The sequence below is a fragment of the Cyprinodon tularosa genome, unplaced genomic scaffold (genome assembly GCF_016077235.1).
Source record: "Cyprinodon tularosa strain WSP-4 unplaced genomic scaffold, ASM1607723v1 ctg422, whole genome shotgun sequence".
Lineage (NCBI taxonomy): Eukaryota > Metazoa > Chordata > Actinopteri > Cyprinodontiformes > Cyprinodontidae > Cyprinodon > Cyprinodon tularosa.
In genome coordinates this window covers 1,077,501-1,092,442 of record NW_024039144.1, presented here as the reverse complement: position 1 = coordinate 1,092,442, position 14,942 = coordinate 1,077,501, and the positions used below count along the sequence as shown (strand labels likewise).

Below are 14,942 nucleotides of genomic sequence, written 5' to 3'. Positions count from 1 at the left end.
GTATTTTGTGCGCACGAAGTAGTATTTCTTGGCCACGTAATAAGTATAACGTGCGCACAAAATACTACTTCGTGGCCACGCAATAAGTTTAACGTGCGCACGAAATACTTATTATCATTATTATATTATCATTCCTGGACAACTGGGTAAGCAAATCGAGCGCGCCTTAGACCTTAGAGAAGGCGCGCTCGATTTGCTTACCCAGTCGGTCTCCGCCAGTCACGTGACATTTGTTGCTAAGACGCCATTTTAGGTGGAAAAGGCGTAGTGTAAACAACCGCAGCCTAGCTAAACGAAGGACTAAAGGCCCGTTTACATAGCAGCCTGTCCAAGATAAGTCATTACAGTTAACATAAGCCTGAAAACAGGGGCGGATTTAATGATGTTATTAATAAGAATTTCGTGCGCACGTTAAACTTATTGCGTGGCCACGAAGTAGTATTTCGTGCGCACGTTATACTTATTGCGTGGCCGCGAAATACTACTTCGTGGCCACAATTAAACATTTTTTTTGACCATGTCATCAGAGGGGCTCCGTAGAAATAAGATAAAGCAGTTGTGTTTTCTTATTTTAAGTGTAAATTGTTTTGGTCCATTTCAAGATGTCTCATTTACCTCCTCAATCCAAGAACAAATGCACTTATTTTAAGGAAAAATTGCTTTCCAGTGTAGCGACTTTTCTGCTACTGGAGACTTTGGCGACTACATAGGGTGACCAGACGTCCTCCTTTTCCCCGGACATGTCCTACTTTCCATACCTTAAAAAAATGTCCAGGGGGAATTTCAAAATCGTCCAGAATTTTGGTTGATTACAGTGCCGTAAAACTGAGCGGCTTCCCCGGGGTCTGGGGACGGAGCGACAAAACCCGACCGGTGATGGTAGCCTGGACACAGGCGGCAGCATACTTGGGAAGCATGGGGAAGCATCGGGGAAGCATACGGTCACTGGGTTCCCGGACCAGGTCCAGTCAGTGGCCCCCCCCCCCCCCCCCCAAAAAAAAAGAATGTCCTCCATTTCAGAAACCCAAATCTTGTCATCATACGACAACACACTGAAAAAAATATTTAGAAATAAGTAAAAAGTTCTTAAATTAACTGTATTTACCCTTGATTTGAATAGGTAAATTTGATAATTTGTCAATGGAATGAGTATTTTTAGCCTTAAAATAAGATAATTAGATAATATGCACTTGAAATAATATATTGCAATTATGTTTTCTTATTTTAAATCTAAATTGTCTTGTTCCATTGGCAAAATGTCTCTTAAATCTCCTTAATTTAAGAACAAATGCACTTATTTTAAGAAAAAATGACTTATCTAGATTTAGATTTTTTCGAGTGCATCTAAAAGCAGCGAACTCTGCTCTCCAGAGCGAGTAGATTGGTAACCCCGCCTCCTGCTCTCCTCTATCTTGTCTGCTGTCATGATTCATGCAGCTATTATTTCATCCAAATGAAAAATGGAGAACAGAGAAGCAGATCATGGCTTGTCTACAGTGAAAAGAAGGACTGGGTTATTTACTTTGGCCTTTTTGGAAACACAGGAAGGAGCAATCAGCTAAGTGAGCTTAGTGCTTGGAAAAAATCTTTCATTCCTTTAGAGACAGCATGAAAAGTCAGCTGAGTACAAAACATAGAGAGGAAAACAAGAAGAAAAGGGACAAGAAGAGAGGGACACAACCTAGAACAGATAATGGATGTCTATTCTATTAACATTTCTCTATTTGGAGAATGGGGCTGTTTATGTGCTGTCTTCTCAATTCTCAAACTCAAATGTAATTAGTATGTTTTTACCTTAACCGTTTTCTGCTTTTTTCTCATTACAATTTTCTCAGAACGTTTCATATTTAATTTCAGCTTCCCTTTAAAATGTAACCCCTGTATTCTTTCGAAACTCTGTTTCTCCAACAAGAGTGACATTAAGGCTTCCACCCCATTAGGGTGGCACATCTAGTGCCCTGCAGCTGGACTCTACATCCTGCTTAAGAGGTATTAGGTGGCAGCAAGGTTAGCCTGGGAACAATTTGCTCCTGAGCTGTTAGAGAACAAATATTAACCAAGCAGAGGATGAAACAGCAATTATTTACCATTTGAGCTTCAACAGTTTAAAGAAGTCAAAGTTAAGTTGACTTAAATGCAAAGAATTTATGATTTGACAATGTGTGACATAACACAACGAGGACGACATCGCCTTTAGAGTAAACACCGTTAAGCTTTCCTTCAATTAAATCTGGGTCACACTTTCTGCCTTGAAAAGCCGGTGGCACCGCTAGTCTGTGTATTTTATTGGGGGGAATGTCAAACATCTTTTAATTTTTACATTAAATATGCTACATCTGATTGTAAATTATTTTAGCTGCTTTCACCTCCAAGAATTTCACTATAGATTTTTTATCATCTGCAAAATGTAAACCTGTCTTTCCCAAAGCATGTAGGTGAACTAGATACTAGCTCTTTGGTTTGTTTGCTGCCCTTTTACCACTTTTGCCAGGACAAAAAGATGAAGCCAAATCTGGAAGTTGTAGTGTAGTCCTGTTTCTCTGACTGTGACTAACTGCACTGGAAAAAAATCTAAATCCAGATGAGTAAGTTTTTTCTTGGATTGAGGAGATAAAAGATACATTTTGCCAATAGAACAAGACAATTTTCACTTAAAATAAGAAAACATAATTGCATTGTCTTATACCAAGTGCTTATTATCTAATTATCTTATTTTAAGAGTAAAAATACTCACTCCATTGGCAAAATATCTCATTTAACAACTCAAATTAAAGATAAATACTCTTAATTTAAGACATTTTTACTTATTTCAAGATCTTTTTCCAATGTGGATGTGCTCTCTTCATCCCCTGACATGGGAGCTGGCTCGGAGCTCGTCTGCCTGGCTGTGTGTTTCCTGGACGGGGCCGCCTGTGGAGCTGGTTGACAGTTGCCTTTTGTATCTATGCTTCTTTTTCTATGTCTGCTTCTGTCTCCTTGAACCCCAGTGGGCCTCAGCAGATGGCCGCTCACACTGAGCCTGGTTCTGCTGGAGGTTTCTTCCTGTTCAAAGGGAGTTTTTCCTCTCCACTGTCGCTACAAGCATGCTTAGTGTGAGGGATTGCTGAAGAGTCAATGAGTCGATGCAATCAGCTGGTTTTACTTATATAATAAGGATAAATAAATAAATAATCTTAAAATGTGTTGCAGGCCAGAGCATGTGACCAGAGGAGCGCGCCATTCACTCTGCCACTCAAAGTTGCGCAAAATCCGCTCCGCGCTCACCTTAATTTTCCTGCCACTCCGACGAAATCACTCAACACTCACTTAAATTTTCTGGAGAATGCATTTTTTAACACCTTTCCTTCCTGTAATGATGCCAGGGCCCGGGGACACACGGCGTTTAATTTAATCATGTGATCGATACACGGGGATTGTCTTATTTAACTGGCTGTTAAATTATCGCAGCTGTTTCCCAGCTGTGAACGAAACACCTCGCTCCATTCATGTTGCCCCACCTTTCCTATTTGATTATTAATTGACGAAAAAATCACACAAATTTTATAATCTAACATTTTTAAATGATGTTGTGAGCGCATCGGAGCGAACCGGAGCAGAGCAAAATCCTAGCTCCTTCCCCTCCTCTCCACGCTCCGCTCATATGCTCTGTTGCAGACTGAACCTTGTTCTGGTTCTGCTGGAGGTTTCTTCCTGTTCAAAGGGAGTTTTTCCTCTCCACTGTCGCTACAAGCATGCTTAGTGTGAGGGATTGCTGAAGAGTCAATGAGTCGATGCAATCAGCTGGTTTTCCTTAGATAGAAAACTTTGAATCAATCTGACTGGATGATCTGGTGAACTGGAAAGTGCCTTGAGTTTTTGAGGTTTTATATTTAAAAAAAAACATCATTGGTAGAAGTTGAAATAGTAAACACTAAGGATGTGTTAGGCTGAATCTCCCGCTTCACTCTGGGTCAAGCAGAGGCTTTTATCACTTTAATATAAAAACGGTTTAGTGATTATCAGCTAAAGGAACATGCCTCAAGCCACAGGCAGAGCTCACCTTCAGTTCACTTTAACCCCCAGAAAGCTGCTCTTTGTGCAGGATGGGATCACCGTCTGCTGGAGAAAACTAATTCTGCAGTTTCTGTTGATATATGAAGTTATAATTACAACCCCACAAATAGGTATCATTAAAGGGCTCTACTTTTTGACAGAGAGTCCATCGCAGCATCTGGAGCATCCCGGCTGAATGTTAGCGGCTCAACTACTGATTGATTATGTCTGCAGCAGCAGGTATGGAGAGCTAAAATTGCCACATATTCAATACATATATGATATCTCTATTTGGAAAGCTGAAATATTGCATGGATGCATCAAATTAATGAGAATATTTTATCCTAAATAAATAAAAACACATTATTAACTTCGAGCTAGAATATTTGCGATAAATATATTTGTTTTGTTTTTTTTCACTTCATGATGATGTGCCAAAAACATTTTGAGTTTATTTTATCTCTCGCTTTACAAAACCAATCATTCTTTTAATTGGGAAACATCCTGCTGGTCAGCGGTTGTAAGTACTTTGTTTGCTAAAAAAAATACTTGTATGATATTCTATCACAAATAAACTTTTTGGTAAATGAAAAATATTTTTCTGCCTTAATCAGCCAGTAGGATGAATACCAGCTGCCCAAAAAGGAAGCCTGGATGTTTTGGGGGAAGATACACTTTCTAATGGTGCGTTCAGACCGGGCGCGTTCTGGGCATCAAAGCGTCTGATTTACAAGCAAAGTCTAAGGAAGACGCCGTCAAGAGGTCGAGCGGCGCATCCGAGCGTTCGACGCTGGAGTTCAGAAAATTGACCTTTTGCCGATGGACGCTGGAGCGTCAACCAATCAGATCCAGGAGTTTTTTGGGGGGAGACTAACACTTCCTGCAAGCTGTCATTGTTTCTGCAGACATTCTGCACATGAAAAATAAATAAATATCAAGAGAGTTAAGCCGGGCATACACTGTATGATTTTTTTTTTGTCCCTTTTCGGAAACAATTGTCCAGTCCTGCAAAACTTTTTCGATTAGGCCGACTTTCAGCCTGATGGTCCTTGGTGTAGTGTACAGGAGGTAACGGGGCGATCAGCCTCTAACGACCTCCTCCCCATCAAGAATCGTAAGGTCGGGAGAAAATCAAACATGGTTGAAATTCAGTCGGCCGTCATAAGGTGGTTGTGGGCAAATCACTCAGTGCGCAAACAAGGATTCTTCTTCTTCCTCTCAGATATAAACCCAGCAGCATGGCGGGGGGGCAAAATGGAATTCCATCTGTAAAACTAACAGACAGTAGTAGCCACGTTTGCTCAGCCATGTCTTTGTCCAAATACGTCGTCTCCTTTTCTTTTTAGGGCTTTCAGCACTAAATTACCCAAATTGCCAAGGCAGCGCGTTTCACTCTAGTGAGCTTCATATTTGTCTTCTACTCGTTTGGCTTCCGGATAGACGAGTCTGAGTAGCGCCATCTCACTGCAGGGCTGATTCTTGTACTTGCAGGTTTATCACAAACATTAAACACTCTTTCTACTCACTTTCCTGGCAGCAGGAAATCCCCCACAGGCTGGCCACAGCAGAGAGCTTCCAGCGGGGAGTTCCAGAGCTGCCACCGGTCTGGTGCTTCGAACTAGAGACTGATACAGGAGTGGATTTTCACTCCTGTCCCGTCCCACTCCCACAGAAAAAAATGGTGTCCCGTCCCGATCCCGGGCCAGAGTAGAAATCTAAATCCTGTCCCGTCCCACTCCTGGTGAAATTACTCCCACTCCCATCCCGCTCCCATCCAGAATGACTCCCGCTCCCGCACCACTCCCATTCTTGTTTTTGATCACGGGTGAAAACCTCAGAGCGGAAGCACAGTTGGTTTTTGGGTTGTGTAGTTTTGTTTGACTCACGTTATAGTGTAGGCTTCAAGAAAAAAAACTACAAAATGGCGGCGCCAGTACTGGATTTTTTTTCTTTCTATTTTATTTTATTTTTTGGCATCGATCCTAGTTTTTTTTAGTTATTATTGGTAGAGATGTCCCGATCCAGGTCTTTGCACTTCCGATCCAATACCGATATTGTTTTTGGACTTCCGATCCGATACCAATACTGGCCGATACCAGCCTATCCGAGCATGTATTTAAGTTTAAGATAAAGTATTTAGCCTTAGTTGTAAAACTCATGTTGAAAAGGGTTTTAGTACTCTTGATAACATCTTGCCAGCTGAATTAGGTGAGATTGAATAAAACACAATTTAATGGTAACAACAAACTTACCTGTTTATTAAGAGATAAACACAAACTGGACAAAATTATTAATAGCAATCTGAAATTGCACAGTGAGCAGTAAAACCGTAAACAGTTAAAGGTGCAAGTATTACAGTAAGTTTTAATAAAAATGCAAAACAGGGGAACACTGGCGCAAAATAGTGGAATGGATCGTTTCAATCGGAGAAACTGGAAAATACGGACCGGATTTTTTTTAAAAAACTGGATCGGCAGTCTGGATCGGCATTTTACATGCTTTGCCGATACGCATTTTTTGCCAATATCGGCGTCCCGATCCGATACGTGGATCGGATCGGGACAAGCCTAATTATTGGTTTGCTCCCGCTCCCGTCTGCTCCCGTTGATGTTTAATCCTGTACCGTCCCGATCACGTGATCGTTACTAATAATGACTCCCATCCCACGGGAATCCCACAGGAATCCCGAAAAAATGTCAGTCTCTACTCCGAACAAGAACAAGTGCATACTTGAGTGAACAGCGGATGTTTGGAGGAGGACTTTCTTACTTAAAAACGTGTTAAAACTATTTTTCCAGCTCATGAAGAAAATAAAGCCAAGGTGCTCTCTAGCTTGAAGCTACAGATCAGAGCAGATAAACAACAAAATCTGATGCAGTGTCTGACACAGCGTCCAAATGTCCGCATTGAAGCGTTTTTTTAACAGCGAAAATGCATCCAGTCTGAATGCAGCATCACTGATAAAAGGGAAAAAATAGAAATAACTTTGATCAGACAAAGACGTAACATTAAGACATAAAACCTCCTGTGTCTATCCCTCATTTAGTCTTTCCTCTGATGCCTGTAGGCAAAGCACAGTGCATTAGTCTTCTCTCCTTCAGCAGGATGGTTTTATAGACTCAATGCTTTACAATACAGTATTTTTTTGCTTTTAATAGAAATAAACCTTCATCTGCTGCTGTAACAAAAGGTTGGAACTGAAAGTTGTTCATCAGATGTAAAAATGGGAATAATCAAGAATCTATTCTCCTTTAGAGGCACATTTTAGGAGCTACTCTGCTTTGCCGCCTCACCTAGACAACGAGTTTACAAGCAGGAAGGAGACGGAGACAAAAAACAAAACAGGGACAGGCGAGCCGAGGGCGATTTTGTTCAAAAAAAGACTTAAAGGGAGGAGGCAGCGATCTGTGGAGTCAGGGAGAGGACACCGCAGCAAGGAGCTAGAGTAAGGGAGGCTGACTGAAGCTCATGCAAATATTATCTAGTTTCTGGGACAGACAGTAAACTCAGGTCACCGAATTAACCTAATTATGAAGAAAGTTGAACTACATTCGTCAATCAAAATGCGCTCCTCCCTTTCTCGTCCTTATTTTAGCTTAATCTCCAATTAAAGAGCTTAAGTCATTAACGAGGCTATTGTATTTCCTTTCCTTCTCAGCGAACGGTGCTTTTACTCCTCGTCTATCCACACAGTCATTGCCTACATGTTTAACTCGGTCACTGAGACAAAAGGCGGAATTTAAAAGACAGACAGAACATCTTCTTCTATAGTTAGGCTCAGATTCCTTATAAAGTATTGCTGCAGATGGAACTCTATACAAGCAGAGGCTGAGCCTGGTTCTAATGGAGGTTTCTTCCTGTTAAACGGAAGTTTTTCCTCTCCACTGTCGCTACAAGCATGCTTGGTATAAGGGATTGCGGTAGAGTCAATGAGTCGATGCAATCAGCTGGTTTTCCTTATATAGAAAACAATCTGATCGGATGATCTGGTTGAATTGTTTCTATAAAGTTCCTTGAGATGACGTGTTGTAAACAGAGATGGGAAGTAACGAAGTACAAATACTTCGTTACTGTACTCAAGTAGATTTTTCTGATATTTTTACTTTACTTTACTACTTATTTTTATGGCGACTTTTTACTTCTACTCCTTACATATTTACACAAATATCTGTACTTTCTACTCCTTACATTTTAAAAAATTGGCTCGTTACTTTAGTTTTGAATCATTTCAATGGAGTTACCGTTATTATTTTTCACGTCATCAATACCAAATTCAATCTAATTGGATGGGAATCTACGTTGCATTTGACGCACCACTACAAGATGAATCGACAGATTCGGCGGTATTCATTGGCGGCAAATCATTGCAATTTGGTGGCTAGGGATGGGAATCGAAAACCGGTTCCTGTTAAGAACCGGTTCCGTATTTTCCGATTCCATGGCATCGTTTGGCAGCTCACTGAACGATTCTTTTTTCGATTCCCGCAGCACCAGAGCCTAGAGCGCCGGCTCTGGGGAGCACGACTTACGTCACGTTTTTACGTAAGTTACGTAAGTTACGCAAGTTACGCAAGTTACGCAAGTTGGAAGAACTATTCGAGGAGGAAGACAGCGAGCTGCGGTCACTTTGTGAATCAAAGCCCCGTCTTTCCTTAGCCCAGAGGGTAGATCAGGAAATCCAGCTCTGTAAAAGCTTGCCCTCCATCCCCTGCAGGGATAGCGCCACACTGTGGTGGTGGAACAAGCAAGATGTGCTGCCCTTGCTATCTGACTGGCTGAAAACTACCTCTGTGTGCAGGCTTCCTCCACCCCATCTGAGAGGGTGTTCTCCACGGCTGGAGACACCATAAGCCCTGAAAGATCCTGTATCCTTCCAGAAAAAGCAGATATGCTCATCTTTCTGCAAAATAACTGTTAATTTTCCCTACTACTGTTTTATAATTAGTATTTTTTGTTATTTAAAATAGGTTATTATCCCATCATTTGTTATTAGACATTGTTTGTTAAGTTTGTTCTTGTATATTTATTTTTCATTTAAACACAGATGTTACTCCAGTTTCACATTTCCTGTGGACATCTTGATCTTGTTGAGTTTGTAAGATTGTGCAATAGTTAAGTAAACAAAGTTGATTCTGATAATCAAACTGTTTGTTCTCCTTTTTCCCCCAAATTGGAATCGAAAAAAGAATCGATAAAGAATCGAATCGTTTCATAGAATCGAAAAGGTAATTGGAATCGTGAAAATCTTTTCAATTCCCAACCCTATTGGTGGCGGTGGCGTTAGCATAGTAGCATGGACGACGAGATGATTGAAAATGAACACAACGGAGATCTAGTCCTATTGGCAGACATCCATTTAAAATGTAGGCAACGGCATGAAAAAAGTGGTTTCTACTTTTACTTTTATACTTTAAGTAAATTTACAAGCCTGTACTTTGTTACTTTTACTTGAGTAAAGAAGTTTAATCAGTACTTCCACTTTTACCAGAGTATTTTTTAACACAAGTATCTTTACTTTTACTCAAGTACGGAAAGTGAGTACTTTTGCCATCTCTGGTTGTAAATTGGCGCTGTATAAATAAACAGAATTGAAATAACTGACTTTCTCTTGAAAGGCTTAAACGTAGTGTAGCTGTTGGCCTCTTAACATGGTGCTCTATAATAAAACGGGGAAAAAATGCTTTGAGAATTTAAAATCAAGGTTAACAATGTGCTAAGCCTATGCTAATCAGAAGCTCAATACAAACTCGTTGAGGGTTTATGTTTGATTGAACATTTCTATTAAGGATTATGATCTGTCTTCATGTATGAATACGTTCAGTAATCAGACATTCTGCCCACCCTGAGCTCACTGGGTGGGAGATGAGGACAGATAAACACAGCAGCATGAACCCTTCAGGCTCTCTGGAGGGGGGAGAGTAAGACACGGGGAGAAAGAGAGCAGGTGGCAGAAGGCTTAACCTGAGTTAAAACCCTCCAATGTGCTCATCTCCGCAGACTTAACCAGCTTTGATTTGTCTGCTTTCTGCCGGTACAGCCAGATCTGTGCTCCCATTCAGGCAGCTCAATCAGCTGCCAGCAGCCCGGCTAATCTGTCTGAGAGTCCATATGGTCTTTGGAGTGTTTACTATCTCATGAACTAATTAATCGCTATGTAATACGTTGTGTTTGTAAGTATACAAAATTTGTGTTCATAGAGATTTTATCACACAATGATCTGAAATTATGCTGATGTTGAGGGAGCCCCTCTGTAAGCTCGTTGGTGAAAAAAAAGGTCCTCCTGTCACAATAACAAGTGTGCATTGTAAGCTCCACTAATCCTCTGCTAAGAATGTGCCAAAGCGGGCGTGCTAACACAACAGAGACCACTCGCCATCCCTGCCGGTGTTAGATGCTCTCCAGAGGAATAGGGGAAACAACATAATTACATGTGCTGTAGAAAACCTCAGCAGTTTTTTTTTTTAAAGTTTAAAAAAAACAATTTAGTGGACTTTTTATTTTAGGTTTGAAGACATTTCGCGTCCCATCCAGGAACCTTTTTCAATTCAAAATATCAGAAATAGCATTGAGTTGCTGGAGGTTTCTTCCTGTTAAAATTGAGTTTTCCTCTCCACTGTCGCTACAAGCATGCTTGGTATGAGGAATTTCTGCGAGTCAATAGCCCCATTTCCACTACCCTTGAAAAACCAATCCATGCCGAGACCGGTCCGAGCTTGGATCAGTTAACCAGGCCGAGCTCGGTTCTGACGACCGTTTACGCGTCACGCTATCTCTGTTCCTCGACTCCTCGCCTCCTAGTGACGATCTGCGGTATTACTACCAGTATTGAAGGAGGAAATCAAGCAGTTGGTGGCGGTAATGCAACAAAAGTTGTTTGCCAACCGCCATAAAACACAAGAAGAAGAAGACCTAGAAGGAGGGAATCAAGCAAATCAAAATGGCGGCGCCCGTCACATTCAGAAAGTTATGCTTGATTATTATTGCTGTACTTCGGTGTTATTATTTAAAATGTTGCCTGGAGAAGATTTCGATTATTGGTTACAGTTGAAGAAGAAGTTGTTCTTCTTCTGTTTCTGGAGGAACATTACCGCCACCTACTGGAATGGAGTGTGAATCGCGATGTGCAGCCAGATCGGCACGGTTGTGTCTAGCTCAGTTCAGTTCAGTTTGCTTTCCATTTACACACGATAAGTTATCTCAGTTACTGAGCTCGGACCGGTCTCGGCACGGCTTTTCAAGCGTAGCGTAAATGGGGTAAATGATTCCTTGCAATCAGCTGGTTTCCCTTAGATAGAAATGGCTTGAAAAATATAATTGTTACCCGCATTAAATAAACTGAACACATTTCTAAATGCCGCTTTTGTCTTTGTGGATTTCTCCAGGTTGAATTTTTTTATCCGGTCTTTCAAAGTTGTGTTACAAAAGGTAAATCTGTTACATTTTAGGTTATGATGTTAAAGCTACAGCAGATAAGGGAAAGTGGGAGTTTTTATCACACTGCTTAAAGGAGAAGTCCTTTAAGATCAAGTTTGCCATGATCCATTGATTATTCCTCGCTGACCAAACTTTTACTTTAAGATTTGACTTAAAAAGCAAAAGTGCTGTTTGGAAATAAACACGGCAGCACGAGGCACAGGTAAAAAAACAACCAAGATGAGACAATAACAAAGCCTTTACACAGGAGGGGGTGGGGTGGCACCTTAACTACCTCCCTGTTGTTCTGCTCTAATCCTCAGACTCCAAGCCGGTTCTAGTGATGTCATTGCTGCTAGAAGTGCTGATGTTGATACTAAGAACTGCAGTAATTGAATTACATCAAAGTTAACTCTCAGCCCAGCAGATTATCCGTCTTCCACTACCGCCATTTTGAAAACTTAAATAAAATGAGTCAATCACTCCACCATGGCACGTCCACTCGTCACATGGCCCTTTGCAAATACCCAGCTTCCACGCCGTTGTTTTAATTAGCCTGAGGTGAGTGGAGAACACCTCTGCAGCTTCTCAGTCGAGATGCTCATTAGCCTTTGCACTTCCTTCATCATCATTCCAAATGCTGCTAAAAGCTCCCCATGGGGATAAGACTGAAGGTAAAAACCTGATGGCAAACATGGCTCATTATGCATCCGCCCAGATAACAGGCGGCATGTGTGGATTTCATCAGCCCAAAGTTTGGAATCAATCTATTTTATGTTGATTAATTGAACAGAGAGAAAGATTTTAAGATGTGCTTTGTTCATTTTAGAGGAATAAAGAAACAATAGAAAATTACATTTTTGTTTGTTTTAAATTGATCAACATTTCATCATTTTAAGTCTGATTCTTTTAAACGAAGGCAAAGGCTGTTTGTCAGTTATTACCCATCAAGCGGATTTATTGGAATGAGGATTTTAAGCCATTTCCTTATAATCCACTGCATGAAAATCTGGTTATAAAAGTCCAATAAAAATTATCCACTTGCTGCTGGTAGTTCAGTGGTTTTCATTTTTTATTCAGCATATTGTATAAGATGCAAATAATCCAAAAAGATCAGAACAAATTAATAAGGAGTAATACGTCATCCTATGAAAATAATATTATATTCAAATGATACATGTAATTAGAGGATTTCTATTATTTTTTTCACTATTTATCATAAACATATTAAACAAGAGATGGAAAATACATAAAAAAGAAATAATTTAAGAAAACGGAGATATATAAAACGATGAAACAATGCTTTTATCGTACAAAGTAGGGGTATGAATTTGCAAAGAAAAAACTGATTTCTGATTATGTGTCTTTGTTGTTTTTCTTAACCCCTTAAGCCCTGAGGGTCTTAGGAGCTGAAATAACGAATGTGAATTAAAGCAAGTACAGCTCCCAAACTATGAATTGGAAATACAATTGTTTGCATTTGTGTGATAGAAACGCATTGAGGGATATTTTTCAGGTGGAACCACTATTTTAAATGTCACCATGTCTTGTTTAAAGGCGATTAAACAAAGAAAAAAGAAAAAAAAACATCATGAAAATACATTTGAAACCCTTGAAACTTTTATAGATCCACATCTTGACTATAAGTCAAGCAAATTTGGACTGAATAAGATGAAGCATGTTTGTTCCACAAAAGTTTTAGTGGGCAGTGACCTAGGAGGAAATGGGATTTTGCAAAAATGCATTTTTTCAGTCATAAAAGGGAATCTGGTCAGACAAGTATGCTGATTTCCATTATTGGAGACCTTCGGCATAAGAGAAAGCATTAACTCCTAAGATGGGGCAGTTGTTTCATTGGAATTTACCAATAATATCATCAAACTGAATAAAAATTAAGAATTAAATGACTTGAAATTGTTGCAGAATTACCTCCGACCCCTCCTTGGAAAGGTCTGAGCCTCTAGTTTCGAAAGATGCTGGCCATGAGGGGCTGGAGCTTAAGACAAATATCTGCTGTTGCATTACCCCCGCAGTCACACATTTCAGGTGGAATTTTAAATCTCATTTTAATTGTTTACACAGCTATAAAACAAAAGATAGTAGTGAAAAATAATGTTGAAACTTGTTTTAACAGGAAATGTTAAAGCCCCATTTGAAAGGCGTGTGGATAAAACACCATGTGACCATGTTTTGGCCATTTCTATTGTAAATAGATAAACATCAGCTGGTGTCAGCTGGGCGGGCCAGGCTTAAAGTCGTAAGGAAGTCATATTTAAATGTCAAATCATTCTGGATTAAACATTTATATAAATGTATCCTTTATCAGATGATATTGTCCCAAAATGTAGAAAATTTCAATAAAAAAACAAAAATCCTCTCTAAAATCCGTGTTTTTTTTTTGTTATCTTCTGCCGGCCAGTTAGTTCTACGTCAGCCTGAACACCTAAATTCGGCCAATCATATATCAACGGTTATCCGTCAATCAGATGTTTTCGGTCATAGCATCTTGATTCATATGTCGCAGCTAATATACGCAACGGTTGAAATCAGAATCCTTTACTTTCCCATTGAGTTGCGTCCCAGTGTTCACGGGGATGGACGTCTGTGTCTTCGGCAGGCGTAGAGCTAACAGAACTGGCAGCGTTGCGAGGCAAGGGCTCAAACATGTACGGCTGGAAGCCTTCTACACCAAACCAAGCTTCTGCCGCCCTGGCGTCCTCTTCCACAACATCTTCGTCCCCGCTTTCCTCCTCTAAATAAAAAATGGATGACGGAGGAGACTAATCCACGACCTCCGACACTAAACTCTCCTCCTCTTGCATGTTTCCGCTGTCCATAGCGTTCCTTGACAGCGTCGTTTCTAAGTCACCAATTTAGTGCTACTTGGTCCCAATGGAATTTCCCATTGGGAACCTGCTAGCACTAAGTTGCTAACTGGTTAGCAACGATGCTTCCGACAAACCGGCCACAACCAAACTTGCTTGTGAACCTTCCTCCAGAACAATCCCGCCCCCTTGATAATTGACCAATCCCATTCACTTAATTCACTCGTGTAAAGTCGGGCACCATTTGGGAGAATTCCAAAATGCAACGGTTGGAACAGCCGCTTCCCTAAGACTTTAAGGGGTTAAAAAATAAAGACGCATCACTAAACAAAGAGGTTTCATATGGTCTGTTTTCAAAATATCCCTCTTAAATAATGGGAATAGATCCAAAGAAGTTCACCACAGCCCTGCAGTCACTGACATATATTAACCACAAACCTTCAGATAGGAAATGTTTTTTATTTTGCCTGAAAGGTCCCTCTGAGGTCTGCATTCCCCGACAAATTAACTCTGACATTTGAGGAATACAAGCAAGTTTCAAACAGAGCCGCCTGTCTGAAGCAGGGTTCCTGCAGATACCTTATCTCCGACAGGCTCCTGACAGGCAGGAGGGCTGAGGGGAAAGACAGAAAAGAGCTTTTCTCCAAAACAAATAGGCACCGGCCCCGTCGA

The 14,942-nt window shown here is 40.6% G+C and overlaps 1 protein-coding gene across 2 annotated transcripts in view; it reads right to left on the bottom strand.

The window, feature by feature from the left end:
- kif19 (kinesin family member 19) overlaps positions 1 to 14,942 on the bottom strand; it is a 97,057-nt gene that overhangs the window by 76,444 nt on the left and 5,671 nt on the right. The window lies entirely within an intron of this gene.